Source organism: Trichosurus vulpecula, chromosome 1 (assembly GCF_011100635.1).
Source record: "Trichosurus vulpecula isolate mTriVul1 chromosome 1, mTriVul1.pri, whole genome shotgun sequence".
Taxonomy (NCBI): Eukaryota; Metazoa; Chordata; class Mammalia; order Diprotodontia; family Phalangeridae; genus Trichosurus; species Trichosurus vulpecula.
In genome coordinates this window covers 270,251,110-270,260,379 of record NC_050573.1, presented here as the reverse complement: position 1 = coordinate 270,260,379, position 9,270 = coordinate 270,251,110, and the positions used below count along the sequence as shown (strand labels likewise).

General features: G+C 39.8%; 2 pseudogenes; both read left to right on the top strand.

The window, feature by feature from the left end:
- The first annotated feature begins 276 nt into the window (after window positions 1-276).
- LOC118836874 lies at window positions 277-1,326 on the top strand (annotated as a pseudogene).
- Window positions 1,327-6,372: 5,046 nt separating this feature from the next.
- Window positions 6,373-7,007, top strand: LOC118834214 (annotated as a pseudogene).
- The last annotated feature ends 2,263 nt before the right edge of the window (window positions 7,008-9,270 follow it).

The following is a 9,270-nucleotide window of genomic DNA, read 5'->3' as shown; positions in this document are numbered from 1 at the left end:
AACTTGCATTATGTGATTCTTATAAATGCTTTCATCTGAAAGTGATTGTTTTTGCCTTTCTTTCAGAGACTTTTCTTTTTCATCTGATAAAATCCCATCAGCAGCAGATGTAGCTTATTTATTGGGGGGCAGGGGCGGGAGAAGGGAAATGAAGAGAATAAAAGAGGCAGTGATGTAGCAGGGTGAGTGGTCACTCTTTGAGCCTCATTTGGGCCTTTTCTCTCTCTTTCGCCTTCCAAGGGAGCTGGTCCCCCGCCTTAAAGTACCTGATGCCTTCACCCTGTTCCCCTGACCCGTTTGCTTTCCCAAGAGTTTTCTCCCTCGGTGGACTTGCGGCCCTGCAGCAGCCCGTTGGAGCTCCCAGGGAACGGGGGGGAATTCTTTTTAGAGGGCACTCCCTCCCCAAGGCTAGGCGGCTGCCTCAGAGGCTGGCGTGGTGCTCTATTGACTGGGAACAGGTATGTTTCCTGAAGAAGCTGGGGACCGGGGGTTTGGCTCTGTCTATAAGGGCACCTACCGAGGACTTACGGTCGCGATAAAGCAAGTGAAGAAGTGCAGGCAGAATCGGCTAGCTTCCAGCCAGAGCTTCTGGGCCGAGCTCAACGTGGCTCGGCTGTGCCATAAAAATGTGGTGCGTGTCCTGCCGCCAGCACTTGCACTCCTGAGGGTTATGACAGCCTGGGGACCATCATCATTGAGTATGGGTGGCCACACGACCCTGCCACGATGCAATCTATGGAGCTAGCTCTGCACCCTATGACCAGTGAGCCAGAGCCAAGGAGCCCTTGGATCCTGGGAAGATCCTCCAGTATTCCCTCGATGTGGTCAGTGGCCTGCTTTTTCTCCACTCTCAAGGCATCGTCCACTTGGATCTCAAGCCGGCCAACATCTTAATCGGGGAGCAAGAGGTCTGCAAAATTGGGGACTTTGGGTGTTCGCAAAGGATAGAAGACCTTTTGGGCTTGAGCGCCCACCATTGCCACACTGGGCGGTACATACACACATAGGGCACCAGAGATTCTCAAAGGAGAGACAGTGACTGGCAAAGCAGACATCTATTCTTTGCCATCACGCTCTGGCAAATGGTCACAAAAGAAGTGCCTTATTCCGGTGACCACCAATACGTACTGTATGCAGTGGTGGCCTATAACCTTCGGCCACCACTCACGTGCTCTGTCTTCACTGACTCACTACCTGGCCAAAGACTGGAACACATTATCCGATGCTGCTGGACCGCTGACACGTTGGTCAGACCCAGCGCAGACTTGCTCCTGGGATCTTAATTCCTTGCACGCTTACTTGGCAGACTTGAATGCTAGAAGTTAAGTCAACAAAAAGCTTTTCTATGTGTCTGCTTATTTCTGTGTTTTCTCTTTCTCTTCACTTGCTTCCATGCGGAGAGTTCGAAATGTTTGGGTTTTGTTTTTTTTAAATGTATTTCTTGATTGCAAGAGACTTTTTAGAAAATAAAGTGACGTGAACTTTTGTGCGTCTCATTTAAATGAGATTTAGTACAGAGTTCCAAGTTCTGTAATTAAAACCTACTTCTAATTAGAAACTAACCTCTGAGCATTATGTCATTTTGAACTGGCTTTCTGCTGCTGCTTTAGTTTCAAAGCTCTTTAGGATTGAACACATACAAACTTACAACTTGTGAAGCTGACAAAATTTTCTTTTATGAAATAGAACCCAGTTGCAGACATTCAGCAGCCAACTCAAATGCAGGCTATTTTTGAAAGAAATGCACTATGCATATATTCATGTAGTTATTTATTTGCACGTACGCCTTCTCCATTAAATCCACACTGGGTCACTTTCTGATAGATGTGCTATTTCCCACATAGGTATCCAACAAATGTGACCTGAGAAAAACAAGGCACAGAGCCGAGTGACTTATCTTGGGTCATATTTTATTGGTAAAACTGAGACTAGAATTTGTTTCCTAATTTCTAACTGTCTCATGTTTTAAACATTTATGAGAAATTTATTGTCTAAGTAATAGCTAATAGACAACTTTACATAGCATTTACTATGTGCCAGACACTGTGCCAAGCTCTTTACGTTTGTCATTTCAATTGTTCCTCACAACAAGAGGGAAGTAGATGCCATTATTATCCCCATTTTAGAGAAGCAGACTGAAGCAAACAGATATAAAGTGACTTGCCCAGGGTCACAACAGCTAGTAAGTGTCTGAGATCACATTTGAACTTGGGTCTTACAGACTCCAGACACTATTGTGCTACCTCGCTGTGCCAAAAAATGAACAAAACAAACCCCCATCTTTCTCCCCTTCATATTTTTTTTAAATGATAAATATTCACTGATGAATAGACTTCATCACAGCAATTCTTTTTTTGGATTTACAACGTGCTTTCCTATTTTTATTTTAAAATAGTTTTTAGTGACGCTCATTTTTCTTTTTACATCACAGTCACTACCACATGATCCCCTCTCTTTTAAGAGATAAATCTAGAAATCAATACACTAGCTATGTCTAAAAATACATACCGAGTGTAGTGGCCTCAGATGCTTTTTGTACTATAAACATTGGTGGTATGCATCAGAAACATTAAATTGTTCATCAGTGAATATTTATCATTTTTAAAAAATAGAAGGGAAGTGAGATTTTTCTTCAGTCCAGTGATCTGCAGTGGTTTTGATCATGTACCCCTTGATTTAAGTAAAACAGTTTCAGGGGATACCAATTATTTACAAAGTACATATATGTTAATTGCTTTATATGCTATATATTACAAAACATGGCAATAGGAATCAAAAAGGAGATAGGAAATTAGCATTTCTCATTTTTTAATTGTATCAATAGTACAAAAGTCTTTTGTTGTTCTCACTGAAAATATTATGAATAAAGTGTTAGAGAGAGGAGCTTCCTATTGCTTCTAGAAGCAAATACAAAATGCTCCGTTTGGCATTCAAAGCCCTTCATAACCTCGCCCCCTCCTACCTTTGCAGTCTCCTTACACCTCACTCCTGACTTGTACTCTTTCACCAAGTGACACTGACTTCCCTGCCGTTGTACAATCAAGACATTCTAGCTCTGAGCTCTGGACATGTTTCTGGCTGCCCCCCTTGTCTGGAATGTTCTCCCTCCTCCACTCCAACTACTGACCTCTCTGCCTTCCTTTAAATTCCAGATAAAATCCCACCTTCTGCAGGAAGCCTTCCCTAATCCCTTTAAATTTCAGTGATTTCCCTCTTTTGATTATTTCCTATTTATCCTCCATACAGATTGCTTCGTATATATCTGGATGTTGTTTCTCCCATTAGATCGTAAGCTCCTGGAGGGCAATGACTGCAGGGTTTTTTTTTTTTTTGCCTCTTTTTGTATCCCCAGTGCTTAGTACAGTGTCTAGCACACAGTAGGTGCTTAATAACTGTCTAGCAATTGATTGATTGAATAGGCTTCATTATTTTTTAAATAATACACCTTGAGGTATATTCCTAGCAATGGTATAACTGGATCAAAGATAATATACAGTTTTGTGACTTAAAAAAACTATAATTCCAAATTGTTTTTCATAACTATTGGACCAATTCACAGCTCCAACATGATATGGTGCAATGTTTGTCAAAGTGTGCTCTAGGGACTCCTGGAGTCCTGAGAGTTTTTCAGGTGATCAGCAAGGTCAAAGTATTTCATCATACTAAGGCATTTTAATTTTGAATATAGTAAATAGCAATAGATATAAACTTAAGCAAAAGGTCTGGGCGGGGGGGTGGGGAGCTCAATAACATTTAAGAGTGTAAATGAATGCAGTCCTTGAGACCAAAAATTAGAGAACCACCAGTGGGATATGGGATAATAGGACACTGGTTCAAATATCAACTATAATACTATCTCTGTGACTCTGGGAAAGGCCTTTAACATCTGGATTTCAGATTCTCATGTTTAATGAAGGGGTAGGACTCAATGACTTCTAAGGCCCCTTCCAGCTCTAAATCTGTGATCTTATGATCCTTCCAACATTCACTATTTTGTCTTTTGTTATCTTTGCCAGTCTCATTTTTCCCCTTCCATGTTGCCCTTGACATTCATTTTAAACTGACTTCACTTATACGCAAATGTGGAGTTTGGGGAAATATGGTAACACTGATTATAGGCCCAGTGAGGCATGGAGCCCATAATGGGCACTCTAACCCAAAAGTGTGAATTTCTAAGAGAACCCAACCTCAAGGTTTTTTTTTAAAATTGGTCATAACATACCAATTTTTAACCGTAGAAAGCTATTTTTAAGAGTGTATATGCAAGTAGAACATACTGAAAATTGAAAGTATTTTCAAAAGGATTTCTCTGATCAAGATACCCAGTCCACAAAGATGATAACATGAAGCCTTTATTAGATGTTCTGTACTAATGTTCATCTTTTACTAATATTTAGAGGTACTGAGGGGTTTCATAAAAAGGGGGGAGGTGAAGTCATATGGCACCCTGGCAAAGATGTGCAAGATATTACAAGGATTCAGCTGACTAGCATCAACCATTTTCCTACTTGGTCTCTGGTGAAATTATATTGTCTTTGAGACTGTGACAGATTATCAGTTACTAATATAATAGGAGTAAAGGAAATAATTTAGTTCCTCACTTGTTTGAACTTTATATAGGTACCTTACGGGACTTTTTTTTAAGCTCCACATTTAGTTAAGGAATATGTTTTCTTTTGAAGTCCAGCCTAGTTTTGGGTGGTTTAAACACCACTGGAATAGGTTCTATGCATAATAAGATCCAAGTGTTGATTAGAGCACCATTAAAAAAAGCTGAAAATACTTCAGTTCTCACTTTTTTAATTTAGGAAGATGGAAACAGCCTTTTCCCTTCTTAAATTTGCATTTTTGATTAGTACTTCTGTGATACCTAAGTCAGTTTCTAATGGAAGAAAATAAGACAATTTGAAGTTATGGCAGCATTTTAAATTCATAGAACTCTCAAGAGATCTTGGATTTAAGCTCTTTTTTATTCTCCTCTCCCCTCATCCACAGTGGAACTGGAGAAAAAAGGATTAGGACACATGTCCATATGGGGTTCATGTTCTAAGTTAGCTTGGTGAGCAGTGCTGGAATTCGAGAGGGGAGACCTGAGTTTCAAATCCTGCCTCAGGCATTTACTACTGTATGACTTTGAGAAAGTCACCTCTTTTTGCCGTCCATTCCTCTCTCCAATACCGCATGTCCTAACAGCATCTCCTTCTAATGATAGATAACATAGGTAAAGAACTTTGAAAATCCAACGCAACATAGAATGGTGATGAGATGACAATGGAAGTGGGTAGAGTGCTGATCCTGGAGTCAGAAGTCCTGAGTTCAAATCTAGCCTCAGACACTAACTGTGACCCTGGGCAAGTCACTTAACCCTGTTTGCCTCGGTTTCCTCTTTGCAAAATGACTGGAGAGGAAATGGCAAACTACTCCATTATTTTGCCAAGAAACTCCAAATAGGTTCAGAAGAGTTGGTCACAACTGAAACGACTGAACAATTATTATTGATGGAGAAAGTTCCCTGAGCTTTAAAAGAAGACAATGATCAGAAAGAATAGATGAGGGAAACATGCTTCCCCAAGCACAGAGGACAGCTTAAGATAAAGGTAAACGATATAGAGAAGAGGAAAGTGATGGGTTGTGTATGGGGAATATCTGCTTGTCCAGTTTCTTTAAAACACAAAGAATGTGAAAGGGATCGATCTGAAATAAGGCGAGAAATGGAGTGCTGGAGCTAGACTGTGGAGGAGCTTTGATGCAAGCCTAAGGGGTTCATGGTATCCTAAAGATAATAAATAGCCACTGAGAGTTATGAGTAGGAAAGTCACTTCAAATTACAGACCGAGATACTAGGAGAATGTGATGCCCTTGACAAAAAATAGTATGCTTAGAGTCAGGGTAGATGTAAAGATGAAGATGAAGTACCTTTGAAGCATTTAAGTGGTATCCAGTATGTATTTAGAAATATGGGTTTAAAGATCAGGGGGAGATTGGATTTGGGATGGATAATAGAACAGTTCATAGACTGTCATATTTACCTGATGTGTTGGTTAGGCTAGCCAAGCTTGCTGCTTTCCTGCCTTCCCCCTTTCATTTTATTCTTCATTACAAAGGATGGCTCTCTGGGCAGGGGAGGAGGAAAGGAATTTGGAAATGAAGGTGATATAAGAAATAAGTCAATAATAATAAAAATAAAAGCACTCAGCTGTCCACTCATGATGCCTCATTCTTGTTATATGACTGGAACCTCCTTTTTCTGGTCATATCTAGTCCTGGATATCTTTTATGCCACTTCACCAATATATTCATTGTTGGGGTGCTTCGGGACTCTGCTTTCCTTCTGATCGTCTGAGGTGTCCGTGAGGAGGGCTCTAAGCAGCCATGGCACCCACCCAAAATGGCATGATTCTGAAGGCCCCCATTTCCCAAAGACTGGCAAAGACGAGTTGCCACATGGTTTAAACCATCAGCTAGGAAGATAAGAAGGCGAAAGGCCCATCAATGCGAAAGCCATCGAATTGCTCCTCGCCCTGCATTCTGTTCTAATCTGGCCCATTGTGAGGTGCTCTACTGTCCGATACCACACCAAAGTACGTGCCGGTAGAGGATTCAGCTTGGAAGAGCTTCGGGTGGCTGGTATCCATAAAAAAGCGGCACGGACTATTGGTATCTCTGTGGACCCTCGTCGCAGGAATAAGTCTACAGAGTCTCTCCAGGCAAATGTGCAGCGGCTGAAAAATATCGTTCCAAACTGATCCTTTCCCAAGGAAACCATCTGCACCCAAGAAGGGAGATAGCTCTGCTGAAGAACTCAAGTTGGCAACCCAGCTTACAGGACCAGTTATGCCACCAGAAATGTCTACAAGAAAGAGAAAGCTCGCGTCAGTACTGAAGATGAGAAGAATTTCAAGGCATTTGCTAGTCTTCAAATGGCCCGGGCCAATGCCCGTCTCTTTGGAATCCAGGCAAAACGAGCCAAGGAGGCTGCAGAGCAAGATGTGGAGAAGAAAAAGTAACAGCCTCTGAGAACTTTGAATAAAATAATACAAAATAGAAAAACAAAAAAAATCATTGTTGGTCATTGTTGCATCATGCATCTTTGCATTGACCTTTCCGCCACATAATTTTTTTATTCTTATGAGATCATGATGTTCCAAAATTCGCGTTCATATAGCACCACCAGGATAATGTTTATATGCAAAAAGATGGGCTTCTGTAGCATGTAAGTGGCTCGGGATCATTGCAAACACTACACAATTTCTTAAATGCCTTCCAGATTTAGAAGCAATGTGATGGATAGAATACTTGAAGAATTGGGAAAACCTACCTCTGGATCCTGTCTCTGATATTTACTAACTATTGGACCATGAACAGGTCCCTTATCTTCTCTAAGTCTCAGTTTTTATCTGTAAAATAAGGATAATAATACCTATAAAATCTATCTGGCAGGTTTATTGTGAAGATCAAATCATAATGCATATAAAATACTTCATAAATCTAGTATAAATGTCAGCCTTTATTATCATTATCTCTTCCTATTTAATCTTGAGCTCAGCTCATTGTCCATCTACAGCCCTTGTCCCAGTTGTATGTACTGATATACTAACTCACTAGGCTATCTATCTACCTGTAAGTCATAACTATAGCAATATACACTCAACATCCATTTGTATTTCCATTATGGATGGTTTGGTTGACCTCTTGAACATCTGTGGACCACGTTGAAGAAGCTGTATGGTATTCTAGGGCTCAAGGCAGCCAGCACAGTGTCATGTACATGTATTGGCAGACATGAGATTTCCATTCTATTTAGATTTTGCATAGAAATTTTTACTCCATTACACTGATGAACAACTTTGAGCATGTGTGTCTTTGTTTTGCATCTAGTTTGATATTGCCACTCAGTGGATAGTTTTTTTTATAAGATGTCTTTTGTTTCTATATTACATTATTTCTGAATCTATACCTACCCAAACACTTTTCCTTGTAGTAAAACTTTAAAAAGAAAAAAAAATTAGCAAAACCAATCAATATGTTGATCATATCTGTTACCCATACTCCCCTTGCTTCTTCAATGAAAGAAGGAGGTACATTTTCTTAACTCTTTTCCCAAGCCAGGCTTGGACATTATATTTTACACAAATATATTTTTGTTTTGTTCAGTTTATATTTTGTGATCACTGATATATAGTTTTCCTGCTTCTCCTTTCATTCTTTAAATTAATATCTTTCTCTATTTCTCTCAATTTTTCATAATCATTGGTTCATATGACACAGTAATAATTCATTTCATTGATATGTCATAATTTGTTCAGCCAATCCCTAAATGTTAGACATGTATGTGGTTTTAGGGTCACTCTTTCCAAAAAGTGCTGGAATGAATATTTTATTAAATGTGAAGCTTTTTGTTTTTGCCTTCAACCTCCTTGTGGTATATGTATAGGTTGTTGTTATTGTTGTTTTAAAGGTCTCTGTGGTCACATTTGTCATGGGATTTTAGATGATAACATGTAAGGTAGATATCTTATTGGAAGACAGCCTTTAAGCTGCATTTTGCTCTGCCAAATCAAATGCCTTTTTGTAACCAATGAATACGTCATCTCAATGTCACTCAGAAAGTCACATTGACTCTGAAGACTTAGTCTGAAGTATGAAATCATCTGCTAAACCCTAGCTGTTCCTTCCTCATGTTTTTTTTCAACCATAGATACCCTTGAACTATCTTCCTGACTATGAAGCTAACTCTCTATCCACTATGCAGGGTTGCCTCTCAAAATACCATATAATAATTAAAATGGATTATAGGATTCTGTATTGATGTCTTATGTTCTTTGAGGGAAAGAACCATGACTTTGATAAACTCTCCCTTAAAACCTCAAACAATGCTAAGCACTCAATAAAAATGATTAAATAAGCATTTCTATTGTTGTTGTCATTCACTTGTTTAGTTGTATCCAGCTCTTCATGACCCTATAGATTTGTCCATGGGGTTTTCTTAGCTAAGATATTGGAGTGGTTGGGCATTTCCTTCTCCTGTTCATTCTGCAGATGAGGAAACTGAGGCAAATAGGGTTAAGTGACTTGCCCAGAGTCACATAGCTAGTAAATGTCTGAAGGCAGATTTGAACTCATCTCCCTGACTGCAGGTCTGGCACTCTATTCACTGTGCCACCTAGCTGTCTAAAACTGTATCATTCTTAGAAATTTCCACTCCCTCTCTCTTTTTCTGCCATTCTGCCTCTATTACTATAAAACGAAGGGGACCACATAGCACTCAGG